Consider the following 16,289-nt stretch of genomic DNA (forward strand, 5'->3'; position numbering starts at 1 on the left):
TCTCTTAAGGTTACACCTACGATTTTTCTTTGCATTGCTCGCTGCATCTTCCTCAATTTAAGCTGAACCCTCTTTGTAAGTCTCCAGGCTTCTGCTCCGTATCTAAGTACTGGCAAGATGCAGCAGTTATATACCTTCCTCTTCAGCAATACTAACAATCTACCTGTCATGCTTTGAGAATGCTTGCCAAATGTGGTCCAAGTCATTTTTATGGTTACTTCAGCCTCGTGGTTTGGCCCCGCAGTTATTACCTGGCCTAACCAGGCATAGTCTTTCACAACTTCAAGTGCCCTGTTAACTATCTGGAAACGCTGTTCTCCTCTGAGGTAGTTGTTCATTACATTCGTTTTCTGAAGATTAATTTTAAAACATACTTTTCTGCTCTCCTTGCCTAACTCAGTAACCATGAGTGACAATTTGTTCCATGGGTTACTCAGCAATGCCATGTCATCAACGAAGCGCAGGTTACTAAGGTACTCTACAATAACTCTGATGCGTTACTGTTCTCTAACGTGCACCCAAATCTGAGCACACAGGCTTACAGCACTTTCGCCTCCGTCTAAAACGCAGCCACCACAGCCGGGATTCGAAGCCGCGACAGGTATGTCAGCAGCCAGGTACACTAGACTACCGTGGCGGGGCGTGTCTCTCATGATGATATGGTGGTGTTAGGATATTAAAACCCAACAGGTATGATTGTTATGGACTTATTTGCAATAATCTTGTGGAAGTGTGTTCACATTGCCCAAGTGTGAAGCAATTTTTTCACTAGAAATTTTGGACTATGGGGCAATTTTCTGGAACACAAACCACGTATTTTTGTGTTGTTTTCTTTTATTTGGATGAAAATTATATGGACAGCCTCGGCTAGTTTTTGCCATATATATATATATATATATATATATATATATATATATATATATATATATATATATATATATATATATATATATATATATATATATATATATATATATATATATATATATATATATATATATATATATATATATATATATATATAAACACAAACACACACACACACACACACACACACATATATATATATATATATATATATATATATATATACGAAATCTCAAGAAAGAATAAAAATGACCCCTTATCTGCATGTTACACTGTGAATGCTGTCGAAAGACGATATCTTGCGTCTGGAGAGAGTGAACAAAACGTTCATTTGATGTTTTGCACAACAACATTGCTGAATGGTATTCTGGAGACGCTAAGTTAGAGTTCCTTGAGCGAACGGTGGAGGCGAACGAGCGTATCAAGTCCCGCCACACGTGAGACATGAGCGCTATGTGGCAGTTATCTTGGAAACAAAGCATGCGGTGTGCGCGGCCGTCTCGGAGGAAATGAGGGGTAGAACGCAAAGCGACAGGTAGTTGCCACCACCGTGTCGTCTTAGCAAAGCGTTGGGAACACTGGCCTTATCCTGCAAGCATTGCATTTTCTGTGCAGTGTGATAAACGCTATGGTCCTCACAACTACTTATGTATGCCTTGTCTAGTAGAAGACACACATACAGAATATTGACGTGCTGTTATATGCCTCAGATATGTGCAGTAATTGCTTTTGAATTGACAATCGCACAAGTATAAACGCCACATCTTGAGGATTATTAGAGAGTTATGGTATACCTGGCTTACCGGGTAACCGGATGTACCGTAATACCGAAATCGAAGTGCGCATGCGCAGATACGTACGTCACACGTATCGCTTCCCGTATGTGCGGTATTTTGTATCTTGTATCGGTACCAATATCTTGTATCGGTATTTTGTATGACATGTCACACATGTCATCCTTTTCTTGTTCTAACAAATCGAATATGTTCTTCATACATTCATGTTATGCAATACCAAGTTTGGTATCAATACCATTATCAAAACGGCCAGGAGAGCTAAAAGTCGTAGGCGGCTAGATAGATAGATAGATAGATAGATAGATAGATAGATAGATAGATAGATAGATAGATAGATAGATAGATAGATAGATAGATAGATAGATAGATAGATAGATAGATAGACTCAAAGTCGCCGGAGTTCACTAAGAAATGCTTCGCACTTATGAAGTCTTCTTTTTTTTTTCAAGAACAGGACCAGGCCTGCGTGGAAAGCGCCGCACAACGACATGAGGTAATTACAAACGTGTTCTAGCTAAATAATCATGAAAGGAAAAACTGCTTCAAAATGTTTAACGACAAAAAGTCTTCTTTTTCAAGAACAGCACCGGGCTCGTGCGGAACGCGCAGCGCTGTTACAGACAAGGCAGGAAAAGTGGCATTTTTCTGCCACGGTGGTCTAGTGGCTAAGGTACTCGGCTGCTGACCCGCCGGTCGCGTGATCGAATCTCGGCTGCGGTGGCTACATTTTCGATGGAGGCAAAAAGGCTGTAGGCCCAAGTGTTCAGATTTGGGTGCATGTGAAAGAACCCCAGGAGTCAAAATTTCCGCAGCCCTCCACTAAGGAGTGCCAAATTATTATATGATGGTTGTGAGACGTTAATTATATGATGGTTTTGAGACGTTAAACAGCAATAGCAGGGCAGTGCGCGTTGAAATAGATGAAAGGGAAGAGGGCTTTTCAAAGAAACCTGATCAACGGAAACCAGCTCCGCACCATAATTTCAGGAAAGACTCGTGTCTTACGAAGGACACTGTGAGGGAAAGGCAAACGGAAGCGAAGATATCGACTGAGGTTCCTAAACAACGCGCTGATACCACATGGGCGTTTGAATCACGGAAGCCGATAATCTGCTACAACTACAAAAAGGAAGGACATGTCATGATAAACTGTAAGCAAAATGTTGCTTTCGCAACAATTCGACAGTCGGAAAAGAACGCGCGGCTGTTAGTGCCGCATCTGCAAGAAATTAGTGTGAATGGGAAAACGTGTCGAGCACTTCGAGACTCAGCGGCAACCATGGACGTAGTCCATCCTTCGTTGGTGTCTCCGGATTACTTTACTGGAGAATGCGCGTGGATCAGACAAGTCACCGAAGAGCAGAGTGTTTGCTTACCAATCGCTGCGGTTGTCATGGAAGACCCGTTCGGTAAGCTTCGCACCGAAGCGGCTGTGTCTGCCACGCTTCCCAATAGTTTTCCTTATCTTTTTCTCTAATAACTCGGAGCACCTTTTTAAAGAGCAGCGTAAATCGTTCTTCTCCAACTTAGCGTACATGGCCCTTACGCGATCGCAAGCGTGGAAGCTTTTGCAGGAACTTTATCTTGTTCAGTATGGTCTACTACCACCCGCAAAGGTTGCTGATCTGCGTGACCTTGGCGGCGAGTCGACGGAACTTCAGACAGGGAATTCTCCGTGTGAGCCGTTTGAGCAGTGACTCGAGCAGCCCGTCGCCGAAGCGACTGGCGCGGTCTCTGCCTGTGGGGCCATTGCCTGTGGTGACATGGTGCCATTGAGTCAGAGTGAGAGAAGTGCAACGCTCTCTCCTGTAGCGAAAAGTTGGAGTGAGCTGTCTAGGTTTGATCAAGAAACGCTCATTCGAGAGCAGCGTGAGGACCTCCCGATTAAAGCGCCAATTTAAAGCGTTAACTTTAAAAAAAGAAAAAGAACGATTCCTTTTTTTTTTGAGAAAGCGAGGCTCCTTTATCGGAGCTACAAAATGCGCAAGGTCGCAAGTATGAGCAGCCCTTGGTGCCACAAAAGCATCATCGCCAACTATTGGAACTGGCGCATTAAAACGCGTGGGCAGGGCATGTCGGCATAAAAAAGACCAAGGTTAATGTTTCCCTCGAACGTTCTGGGCCAAAATGTTTAAAGGATATTGGAGATTTTTTACGCTCATGCGACACTTGTCAGAGAGTGTAGAAATAAACGGACAAGCGGAAGGCACCCATGGAGCTTGTGCCAATCATCACAGAACCTTTTCGCCACCTAGTAATTGATGTCGTCGGCCCATTGCCAGAGTCAAGGCAAGGTTGGCGGTACATCCTGACGGTCCTCTGTGTAGCCACAAAATTTCTGGAAGCGATTCGACTTAAGGAGCTCAATTCCCCTTATGTCGTTTATGCACTGCTATCTATATTTCCCCGCGTCGGATTTTCTTCTCAAATCCAATGCGACAACGTTACTGTCTTAATCAGCTGCCTTACCTCTACCTTTTTGGATGAATGTGGAATAAAAGTAGTGCACAGCTCCATGCATCACCCGCCATCTAATCCGGTAGAGCGTATGCGTTCCGTTCTGAAACAGATATTGAGAGCTGTTTGTTACAAGCAAAAATGCGACTGGGAAGCGTGTATTCCTCCCGCAATGTTCACTTTGAGATCAGCTTCTCGTGAGTGCACTGATTTTAGCCCTTCAGAGCTTGTGTATTGCAGGAGTTTGAGAACACCATTGCGAGTGCTACGCGAGCCCTAGGAGGGATTCAATGAGGACCCTAAAGTTGCTGCGTACGTTGTAGACCTCCTTCAGAGGCTTGTAAAAACGAAAGATCTTGTGAAAAGCCACATGAAGGCTGCACAAGTGTTGTCAAAGGAGTACAACGACAAATCGGCGAAGAAGCGCACGAATAAAGTAGGTAGTCAGGTAATGCTGCTGCGGCCGTTCAAAAAGAACAAGCTTGAGGTTCAATGGAAAGGGCCCGCCGAAGTAATATAAATGCTTTCTGATGCCAATTATGAAGTAAAATTACGAAGGCGGCCGAAGAATATTTACCACAGTTTTCTGATGAAACCATACGTTCAACGTCAAGCGGTCGTAAATCTGCTTTGAATGGTTCAGAAGAACAGTTAGCAGAAATTTGGACCTCTAGTGATGAAATCGAAAGAGGATCGGAGGTAATCTTAGAGCAGTTGAACATAGAGCATCGATTAATGGAAGTCCAGATTGAGGACCTGAGAAGGTTTGTTTTTGAGTTTAAAGACGTGTTTTAGAACCATCCCGGAAGCCCGACGGTGATTGAATACGACAATAAGCTAACTTGTGAGAAGCCGATTCGTAGCAAGCCATGTTGATGTTGCCCTGTGCAAAAGCAGATAATGAAAGAGGAGATCGCTAAAATGCTGGAGTTGGGCATCATGGTACCGAGCGAGAGGGACTTTACATCCCCTCTAATATTGCTCCGAGTGCCGTGAAAAGATCCGAGGCCATGCATCGATTACTGCATCTTAACGCCATAACTCGAAGCCAAACTTGTTCGATACCAAACCTAGAGAAGAGGGTAGAAACTGTGTCGCAGTCTAGCTATATTTCCACGTTAGACCTTGTGCGAGGGTATTGGCATGCCTTCTTACGGAGCGCGCTGGCCGCTATGCCACATTCGTTTCTTCATTCGGAACGTATCGCCCACTTAATGTGAGCTATATATTGAAAAATGCGCCCTTTTGTTTTTTAGGCTTAATTGACGGCATTCTTCAAGGCCTCCTCGAGTTCGCTTTGCAGTATCTTGACGATTTCGCGATCTTTTCAAAAAACTGGGAAGAACATGTCGAGCTTTTACGCGTCCTGCTGAACAGGTTGAAAGAAGGTGGTCTTACCGTGAAACCTACTAAATGTCACCTAGGGTGTGGCGAGGTGTCGTACCTGGGACACGTTGTGAGGCGTGGCTGGCGTAGACCTTCAGAAATTAAGGTAGCCGCCGTCGTGAACTATCAATGACCAACAACAAAATCTGAGATAAGGGCATTATTGAGCCTAACTGAATACTGTCAGCATTACGTGCAAAACTATTCAGCATTGCCAGCCCTCTAACGGATGCACTTTGAATGTCCAAGCCGGTTAAAGTAGCATGAGACTTAAAAAAAGAGAATGCGCTTTGCAAGCTGAAACGGGCCCTAAGCGAAAAGCCAGTTTTAATGGCACTCGATTTCTTTAAGGCATTTGTCATTCAATGCGACGCGAGTGATCGCGGCATGGTAGCTATATTTTGCCTGGAAGACAGTGCCGGTAATGAAAGGCCGGTTTTGTACTTAGGTCAAAAACTCAGCTGCAGGGAAGAGGCATGCCGTACCTCTGAAAAGTTATGCGCTTGACTCGTGTGGGCCGTTCAAAAGCTAGCCTGTTATGCTCTGGTTTGAGGTTTGTGGTAGAAAACGACCACTGTCCTCTAACCTGGTTAAATAACATGTCGCCTAAAGGTGGCTGGTTACTGAGGTGGAGCATGATACTCGAACAGCACAACTTTGACGTTCGCTACAAAAAAAAAGAAAGCTAAACGCTAATGCAGACGCATTTAGTCATGCATTTTAGTTAGTACCTTCTCCACCATTCGGTTTCTCGCTGGCAATTCGGGGCAAGATTTTGTCCTGATCGCGGCCTTAGCTGAGAGCTCTCTTCCAGAGTGATCTCAAGGGGCCACCTTTATGTTGTATTCTATTTCATTACACTGCTGTAAGTGTAAAAATTTGATCTCTCATTTTAAGGGTCTTGTGTTCCACATGTTCCTCTTGATGAAGAGGGAACGAAATTCCAATAGACACGTAGCTAAGTATATGTTGTACTATTCTTTGTCTGGTGTTTTGCCGGGTGACCGAGGGCACTTGCTTGTGTCGTGTGTTGTCGGTTGTCGAATCGTTCTTGACAAGTTGCAGAACGATCGACAAGTGCTGAGACCAAAAAATGTCAGAAGACACGAATGAAGCTGGCCCACAAGGTGTGGCGACAAGCCAGTGGAGCTGGGATTCGTTCTCAAGGAATAAATGTGGCCACGGAACTGAGCCTAGTGCTACATTCGCCCCATGGCCCCAAGGCAAACTTAGAAGAACCTGGTGAACGAGCGTGCCCGACATGCGAGTCACGTGGAAACAGCTCGTCTTTCCGGCGCATTTTCTGGCGACGGGGGTGCTGTCACGCCTGGTTGTCCACACTGAACGTTAATGCATCTGCAAAGGCAATCTGTGTCAAGGCCAGTTCTCGAGCCCACCTGACGCGATCAACTCAACGACGTCATCAAGCGGCGGCGCTGGTCTGTCACGCAACGCACAGCAAGCTTTCTCAGTCCACGAGCCCGATGAAGAAATCGACGCCTTCCAGTCTGGTGAATCTTAAGCCATGCGTAGCAACATTCCTCGTCCTTGGGTGCAACCACGCGCAGCGGCGGGTCTCTTTGGAGGATTCTGACATCACGGCCAGCGGCGCATCTGGTTGGACATTGGTGACTCAAGGAATCCACCCGGTGCCTATAAAAAACCCTGCGGCGGGTCTCCAGCAGTAGACTTATGTGTCCGGGAAGCATCTTGTTGCTCCGAGTCCCTTTCGCTGTCGGCGCGGCCAGTGTCCTTGGCAGCGGCGAGTTTCGTGGCGTCCTTAGTAACCTCGTTGGCGTTGCGCTTCGTAACAGTGGCTGGCAACAGCGAGAGAAAACATCTTGGCTCTTCTAGTCTCTAAGCTGTCGGCCCCAGTGCCAAAATTGTAACACCTCTATTTTTACGCTCAACACAAGCCTTGCTTTAACTCACCGTCGTCTCGTCCGCTCGTCTCTCAGCTCTGCGCAGAAGCAGTGGCGAGCTGAGTAACACACGCTACCAAGCGGTTGGTGACCTTGTCGCTGGAGTTCGAAGCAGTGGTGCCTTCGGGACCATGTTGGCGTCGCGGCTTCGTAACAGCGCTGAACTTTAGAGCGTGTCGACTATATCTCGGTCCTACTTTGGTTGTTGTAAAGTGTTCGTGCAGTTGAAATAATATGGCTGCTTCCGTACTGTTTATATTTATTTGCTGTGTTACCAAGCTGCATGCATCGCTTCACAACCTCATCGCATCGCTTCATGACCTGTTGAGAATTGCAAGAAAGGCGATAATACAAAACGCTGTTGTATCAAAAAATATCAGAAAACTTGAATAAAAGACAAAATTATACTAGACGTAAAATAGAGGAGAGAGTCATAAATAGCCTGAAATTTATTTAATGTGAGGGTAGGACATAACCTCAGCGTATTCGGCTGGCTCGCGCGGACAGTTAACTCTGAGTTCACGCCCTGACTTCCTCTGCTGCAGTTCTCACAGTCGCTGCGCGCATTAATAAACCTCCCTTAACACAAAGTAGAACTGATCAAAATCAACTCTTCTGCCCTATGTTCATAGTAATGGCCTGACATCAATGTTTAAGGTTGTGTCATGTTGTGTCATGGTATTTGCAATTATATGTGATGAAACACATTGTGTCGTCAGGGAAAATGGTGCAAAATATTCACACAATGAATATACAGACATCGTCTTTCACTAGAAGAAAGACAGTGGCCCCGTCTGAGAATTAGTCTCCTAAAAAATGGCACCATATCCACAGAGTGAATGATGGAGAGTGGGGCGAAGCATCCGTCCGTCCATTGGTTCTTGCTTCCGTCCGTTCATGCGTCCGTCTCTGTGACCGTCTATGCTTCCATTCGCCCGTCCGTGCGTGCGTCTGTTCGTCCATCTGTGCGTCCGTCCCTGCGTTCGTCCCAGCGTTCGTCCATGCATCCGCCCCTGCGTCCATGCATACGTCCATTCGTCGACGCAGCCACCCGTGAGTCCGTCCATGCATCTGTATGTGTGTCTGTTCGTCCATCTATTCAACACTCCAAGTACCACCCTCTCGCATCTTTTCATCATATATTCCGCATATGCACCGCCATCCAGCGGGAATTTCAAGGAATAAACGAGAGGTGGTACACGCACACTTTCTTATGGCTTTCGCTTCGTGTCTACTTCCCACCTTTAACCACCTAGAGTTCATGGTATATAATAGTTCACCGTATTCATGACACTGTGGCCCAACGCTCGCTAAACCTTTCTAAAACCAAGGAGGTTTCGCCCAGCGAGTATAACGTAGCAACCCTTTCTTGTCAGATAGTGCTCAATGTACATGTCAATGGCTGCTTAGGGGGAATGAGAGACCGAAGAAGTGGGCTTTTAGTCAACGCGCACGCTGCGAATTTTTTATTGTTCAACTACGCACAGCAGAAATCTCTCACTGCCACCACCTTGGAGGTCGAAATGTAGGACTGGTTACACACTACAACTAATACGACTACGAGGGACGAACGGGTGCCACGATTAGGAGCTTCGCCCCTAAAAAGCTTTGGAAAAATGATTTAGAAGTGACACTGTTTCAGATGCAACTCTTTCGAAGGTAAATTGTGGTAGAGCTGCTTTTACCGCAAATTTTGTACACAGTAAACAGTGTAATAGCTTATATCAATGTCCAGTTTCGAAAGACTCCTGCGTTCAAGGTATTGAGATTTCTGTTTCATGAGTTATTGCTATGTTCTCTTGGAATAACTTCCTATTCTTTGAACCTACCTCGTAGCCCGAAATGCACGAAATACACGAAAAAAACTAATAAAAGAAGTTGAAGTTTGAGGGCTGTGTTTTTTTGTTATATGCAATAATAATAGAAATAGCTGACAAAGATGCCTAGGAAAACATGAGGGATAAATATATTAACACGCGAGACCAACTTAGCTGCAGTGGTGGTCATTCTTCCGTCAACCTTAGAGGTTCAATTGAACGTGGGAGTCAGCGCTTCCGGTAGCCGTTGCTACGAGTGTGGAAAACTTATTTTTGCCTGTTGGCGTCACACACCAACCTTTCTTGTTATGAACTGACAACTGTCCAATAATGCAGCTAAAGTATCTGCTTGGACATGTTGGTACGACATATTGGAGGAAAGCAGCGCGAAAGACCAGGCAAAAGAGGACACATACAACAGCGCTGTTGTGTGTGTCTTTCTTTGTCTGCTTTTTTGTCTTTCACGTTTTTTTACTACAATTGGCCGAACAATTTCTTCAATACTTTTGAAGGCATCGAATCTGCCAGGATGAGACACATGCTATGATTATAGAGAAGAATGTAAAATTGAAGCGCTTATATTTTGGTGTTTAAAACAGTATTAATACCGGAAACAGGCAACGATGCCCAGGAATGTTCAGATGTTCTTTGTAGTAATTGTAACTTATATGCCGAAAAGGAAAAGTAGACAAAAACATAGTTTGCGCGGGCAGAGACAGAACCTGCGACTTGCGAATGAGAACCAAGAGAGCGCTTACTTCAAACTAAGTTTACTAACTCTGAGAGGGCCCCATTATATGGTACACAAAAAGCCAAAAGCAACAGTAACCACATGCGTGTATATAGATACACTAACAAATAAAGAACAACTACCATTCTTAAACGAAATATACTTACTTAGCGCGCAGGAAATGCTTCAGACAGATAGGACAGAGCGCACATTCGTCTTCCTTCCGAAACGTTTCCTGCGCACTAAAAAAATATATTTTTTTTAAGGAATGCAAAATTAACTTGCGCAAAAAGCCATGCTGTACCAACTACTCGCTGGAAAATAGTACCATAACGGAAACATAGGCCAACTCTATTGAAAATCCTGGGTTGGTAAGTGCTGGAATTGTTGGTAGATATGGTGGAAAGAATACTAGGTATGGCGGAAATATTACTGGAAACGGTGGAAACTGTAGTGAACGTAATGACTGATGACGGTGAGAGGGAAAACATGATGGCAGATGGTGGTGCTGGCGAGCCAATGGTGATGACAGTGAAAACTGCAGGCTGATAAAGGTGAGAGTGAAAAAAAATAGTGGCAGATCGTGGTGGTTTGTGGTGGCGAGCCAATGATGGTGACAGTGGAAAATGCCAGCCGATGATGGTGATGCAAAACGTGTTTGGTGGAAGGCTTGGTGAGCAAGCTGGATGACGGTGGCATGATGAAAGCTTGGTGGATGATGGTGACACGATGAAAGAGCACATGACAGTATTAAATCACTATTTGTAGTGTTTCAATCTTGAATATGCCGAGATATATGTTTACGGTCAAAAGAAACCATTGCTGCTCATTGCGCTTTCTAGAAAGTTTTTTTTTATTCCTGTGCTGCCAAAAATGCTTAAATTACTGTGGAGCCTAGAACGTGGCCTTGAATCTGTTCCCGTGTCGCATACGTGCTTACATAAGTTTGAAATCTGCGAAGTGTTTCGTTGTTGTGATGTTTAGAAGAACAGAGATGTCACTGTTAACAGGGGCAATAATTGTTTTACATCACCATGCAGTCATCTAGGAGTAAATGAGCTCCAGTTCATGATTGCCCCTTTTAATGTTAAAGCAAAATACAACGGTCACTTGATGTCGCCACGCTAGGAACGCATCTCTGGCAATTGTTGTACATTCAATTACTTCAGCCGCTCTGTTGAGTTCACAAAGTGCGTGTGATGCTAATTCTATGCACAAACTTTAACTGTCGACATGCTTCGAAATGACCCCCAGTGAATTTGACTTTCACCCTTCTGCTGATTTCCAGCAAAGGTTTTGCTTACGGATTGAGCCCGTACAAGTGTTATTATAGCTTCTGGGTTTGAGAATACACAATTTCAACGAATAAGAATGAAAATACAGCACAGCCATGGCATATTTTCTCTAAATGAAGCCTTCTTAATGTGTACGGTGTCCACGCAAGATGCGACAAACATTGGTGCGATGCTGCTCTTGCATTTCCAGCAAACGTATGGATACCCTCATCGACAGCCGCCGGTCGCACTCACCGGCACTTCTGCTGGTCTTATGCGAGAACACAAAGTTGCCCATTCCTATGCTTACTGAACCAATATGATAGCATAATGTTTCTGACGCACTGCATTTGATTTGGCCAAGCCGTTATGTAGTTGTTGCTAACAATAGAGCTACAGCAGTGCGCTGGTAAGACTGCGCTGTACGTTGCGCAAAAACCATCACCATACTCAATCAATGGTAGAGGCGTATGTATTCAATGAGCCTAGAGGCGTCATAAAACCTCAGCAGATGTTGCCCTTTGGAACGAGCGAAAACCATCACCATACTCAATCAATTTTAGAGGCGTATGTATTCAATGAGCCTAGAGGCGTCATAAAACCTCAGCAGATGTTGCCCTGTGGAACGAGCGACAAACGGATAATAAACTTGACAGTAACCGCCGGTAACCTGTACCGGATCCTCAGTCCACTTGGTTTTTTTTTCTTGCGGTAGTGAATTGTTACAAAAACTTAGCACTGTCACCATTATTGCAGTGACAATTGTTACAGGCAGCCGTTGTTTGTATTCATTTTGGTAGCAGGTGCAGATAGCGTCCTTCTCAAGTACGCTACAATTAGAATTGAAGTTGAACAGTTAGCTTGTAAGTTGACTAGTTATTTAACAGCATGGTCATCATGTGCCGGCATAGCGCAGTGGTAGTTAAAGAACCCCAGGTGGTCAAAATTTCCGGAGCCCTCCACTACGGCGTCTCTCATAATCATATCGTGGTTTTGGGACGTTAAACCCCACAAATCAATCAAATCAATCAATCTAGCGCAGTGGTTAGTGTGCTATGTTGGCGATTCAAAGGTTGCACGTTGTATTCCCCGTTGTTGCATTTTTCACGGGAGCTTTTCACGTTTTTCATACAGTTATTTTTAATAACTGTTTCAGTGGAAGTCTGTCGCAGTGATTTTGACGCTGCTTCGCCCTCCAGCATTGACTACGCTCCACCATTTATCATACGCCACTATACACCATGTGCGACCATTCTTTCCAGCACCATATGCCACCAAAATGGTGGATGGCAGAATCCATCATTCTATGTTGTACGTTTTTTTTTCAATAGGGGAAGCTACTTCTCGTGCAAATAAAGCAAAACAACATGGTTGAGAAAGATCCAGGATACGCCAAGCGTGTGCGTGGTGGCCGCTGATCTACTACCAGCGCTTAACACTTATCGAGATAAGCTACGCCATCGTTAAGTATTCTTATTAGACGGCAGCCCTATGCACGTTGCAGCATATCAACAAATTTCAAAAAATAAACGGCAATTATTCCACGTGGCATGACTTGGGTTTTTAGCCTGTGTCGTTTCAGCTTAGTTTTGTGACTTTTAAGTGCAAAATGGTAGCTTTGCACTTATTTAGGATTTGTTTCTCCAAAGCGAGTACTTCATTCGTTAGGGAGTGCGTACATGCCTCTCTTTGTTGGTTTCTCTTTTTGGTATACACAAAACCTGGCTGTTTTTTTGCGAATAAACTTTTATTCAAAGTGAGTGGTAGTTTTTCTGGTTAGTCTCGAGTGGTTTCTGTGTTTTGTGCTCCCAAATACATTCGTCGACCAGTGGAATTCCGCTCAACTTACTGTTCTACAATTTCTCTACTACATTTATTCCTGGTTCGTTTCTTTGCTCTAAGTTCCGCGCTCGCACCGGTATTCTTGTAGCTCACTCTCCCAATCCTCCTACCTGAAAAAAACTCTTGCAAGAAAGAAGTAGACAAAGAAGCCTGGGCTAAAAGAACTGCAGTATAAAGCTCTTCGCTTCAAACGCTTTATCGATTGCTCCAACAACAGATGACAGAATGAGGGCTATAACGCAAACAGCCTTCTTTTCTAGCACTCTATATACCATGCTAGGGGAGCCATTGTGTAACAGCAGAGTGACAAAAGTTACGCCAATCTCGTAAGTCAGGGAGCAACAAGCCTAGGAATGCCCACGCGATTTATTCTGAAGCCGGGGACACTCTCTCCTGCCTGTGCCTATGTGATAACTGAAAAAAAAGTCGCTCCTCCTTTCAAAGGGAGCCCGCTATTAACGAGAAAGCGGCAGCAGTGTGCGTAAATGCAACGCCATCATCTCTCAAATGACGCCTCTCCACTACAATGACACCTGTACTGAATGTCGGGGATCCGCAAGTTAAAAGCACAAAGAAGGAGAACCATTCCCGGTGACTTTCTATAGTTTGGCCACCTTGGTAATACAAGGTGGGAAAAAGTGATGACGATGACTAAGATGCCAGCCTGCTGGTTTGTGGCCCTTCAACCTGTAACTTATGCACGAGACTAGCAACTGGGCATATATTCGTGAAACAGCCTTCTGCTGAGAATTTTCGAAGGAGAAGTAGAAGGATGGAAACGGACAGGCAGGGAGGCTTATGAGCAAAGCACCTGTAGTTGGATGGGGATGTAGGGATAGAAGTTCAGAAAGAGGGAAGTGAAATCACTTATGCCATTTTCTAAGGCGACTGAAAGGCGAAGGCCATCATCTACTTCTCGGTCTATTGCAGAGATCTTTCCCACTTCTTCAACTCACCTGGGGTTGCGCTTCCTCTAACTGCAGCGCATCTTTCACCAAGGCAGGACTTCATACGACAATACTAATACCTTATGGGAATAAGTGTTCCAAATCTATTATCAGAGGTGGCGTAATGGAAGGCTTCTAAAATTTAGACGGCCTGGGTTCTGTAACGCGCACCTAGATGCAAGTACACATGCCTCAATTATCATCGCCTTCATCGGAGATGCATTCACTACGAAGAGGTCATAATACGACGCCATTTTGTCTTTTCGTTTACTTCAATGCCTTTCTCATTTATGAAAGAGTTTCTACATTACAGAGAAAAGAATCCAAATAATGCCTTTAGACCTTCACGAACTTTCATTTTTCATGATTTCTTTTGTTTCCTGTGAGATTCTCATTCCCGGTTGCTAGAGTGGTTACCTGAATTGCTCCTGTCGTAAAGATATCGCGAGGACAGCTGGAGAACAAACTAGGGCAACCATTTTCTCTCATGGCGTTGAGCTGCGTTGACGGGCGTCTTTTGATGTGCATGCGCAAATACCCGAAAGGGGGACAAGTGAAGGACCACCGGAGTAACTCTGCATGATGGAAAACTGCGCTAGTTGGTGAAGGCTCACGTGACATTGCTGTACCGTGTCCACGTCTAGTCTAGGTCTGGGTTTTTCGCACTGCAAGCCTGAATGAGCCGTAGCTCAACTGGTAAAACATTGGCGTTATCCGAAGGTTCACTTCCTGCCACCATCAAGTTCTCTTTTCGTAAACTACTTTATTCACACCACTTCACAAAAACAGTCCAAACCATGGAGTTTGTCATCATCATAATCATCATCATCATCATCATCATCAGCCTGACTACGCCCACTGCAGGGCAAAGGCCTTACTCATGTGCCGTCTATCTAACCAGTCTTGTGCTTTCCGTTGCCACGTTATACCCGCAAACACTTTAACCTATCGGCCAACCGAACTTTCTGTCTCCTCTTCGTGCGTGTGTCTTCTCTGGGAATCTAGTCAGTTACCCTTAATAACCACCGGTTATCCTGCCTACGTGCTACGTGTCCGACCCATGCCCGCTTGTTTTTCTTGATTTCAACCATGATATCCTTCACCTTTGTTGTTAGCTGACCCACTCTGCTCTCTTCTTGTCTCTTAAAGTTACACCTATAATTTTCCTTTCCATCACTTGCTGCGTCGCCCTCATATCAAGCTGAACCCTCTTTGTGAGCCTCCAGCTTTCTTTCCTGTAGGTAAGTACTGGCAAGATGCAGCTGTTATGTACCTTCTTTTTTTGAAGGGCTACTGGCAGATTATCTCTCATGGTTTGAGAAAGCTTGCCAAATGTGATCTCTTGCATCCTTATTCTCTAAGTTTTTTTTCACTCTCGTGGTTTGTCTCCGTGATTACTACCTGTTCTAAGCAGAAATATTCATTTACAACTTTCAACGTCTCTTCACGTATTTAAAAGTGCTGTTTTCTGCCGAGATTTTCACACATTACATTAGTTTTGTGCATAATATTTTCACACCTACTTTTCTGCTTTCCGTGTGAAATTCAGTAAACATGAACTGTAATTCGTCCTCTGAGTTACCCATGAAGGCAATATCCTCAGCAAATCGCAGGTTACTAAGGTACTATGCAACAACTCTTATCCCTAACTCTTCCCAGTCTAGGGTTCTGAATACCTTATGTAAGCATGCTGTGAATGGCATTGGAGAGATCGTGTCTCTCTGCCTTACATTCTTTTGTATTGTGATTCTGTCACTTTTTTCTTGGAGAACTCTGGTGGCTGTGGATACTCTGTCGATTTCTTCCAGTATGTTTATGTAGGGTTCTTTGATGCCCTGACTTCGTAGTGCATGCATTACTGCTGATGTCGCGACTGAGTCAAACGCTTGTCGTAATCTATGAAAACTATGTATAGGGGCTGGCTTTATTTAGCGCATTTTTTATTTCCTGATTGATAGCATAAATATGGTCTATGGTGGAGTAGCTGGTACGAAATCCTGCTTGGTCCTTTGGCTGACTGAACTCTAATATCGTCTCAATTCTATTAGCTATTATTTTTTGAATAGTTTGTAGTGTACAGAGATTAAGCTGATTGGCCTGTAATTTTTTAAGTCCTCGACGTCTCCTACATTATGAGTTAAGATCATGTTGGTATTTTGCTAAGATTGTGGTACCTTTTCTGTCAAGAGACACTTTGTATATAAGGTGGCAAATTTTCGAACACAATTTGTCCGCCATCATTCTGGACCT

General features: G+C 44.4%; 1 protein-coding gene across 14 annotated transcripts in view; it reads left to right on the forward strand.

Annotated features, from left to right (window-relative positions):
* LOC119178502 (uncharacterized) overlaps window positions 1-16,289 on the forward strand; it is a 663,369-nt gene that overhangs the window by 418,600 nt on the left and 228,480 nt on the right. Inside the window, exon 4 of one of the 14 annotated variants that reach the window (XM_075867159.1) lies at window positions 2,114-2,157. The exons of 12 other annotated variants lie outside the window; for them this stretch is intronic. The gene's annotated coding sequence lies outside the window, so the exon portion shown is untranslated. The remainder of the gene's footprint in view (window positions 1-2,113; window positions 2,158-16,289) is intronic. One more of the 14 variants, XM_075867213.1, reaches the window with a different exon arrangement.

Source organism: Rhipicephalus microplus, chromosome 1 (genome assembly GCF_043290135.1).
Source record: "Rhipicephalus microplus isolate Deutch F79 chromosome 1, USDA_Rmic, whole genome shotgun sequence".
NCBI lineage: Eukaryota > Metazoa > Arthropoda > Arachnida > Ixodida > Ixodidae > Rhipicephalus > Rhipicephalus microplus.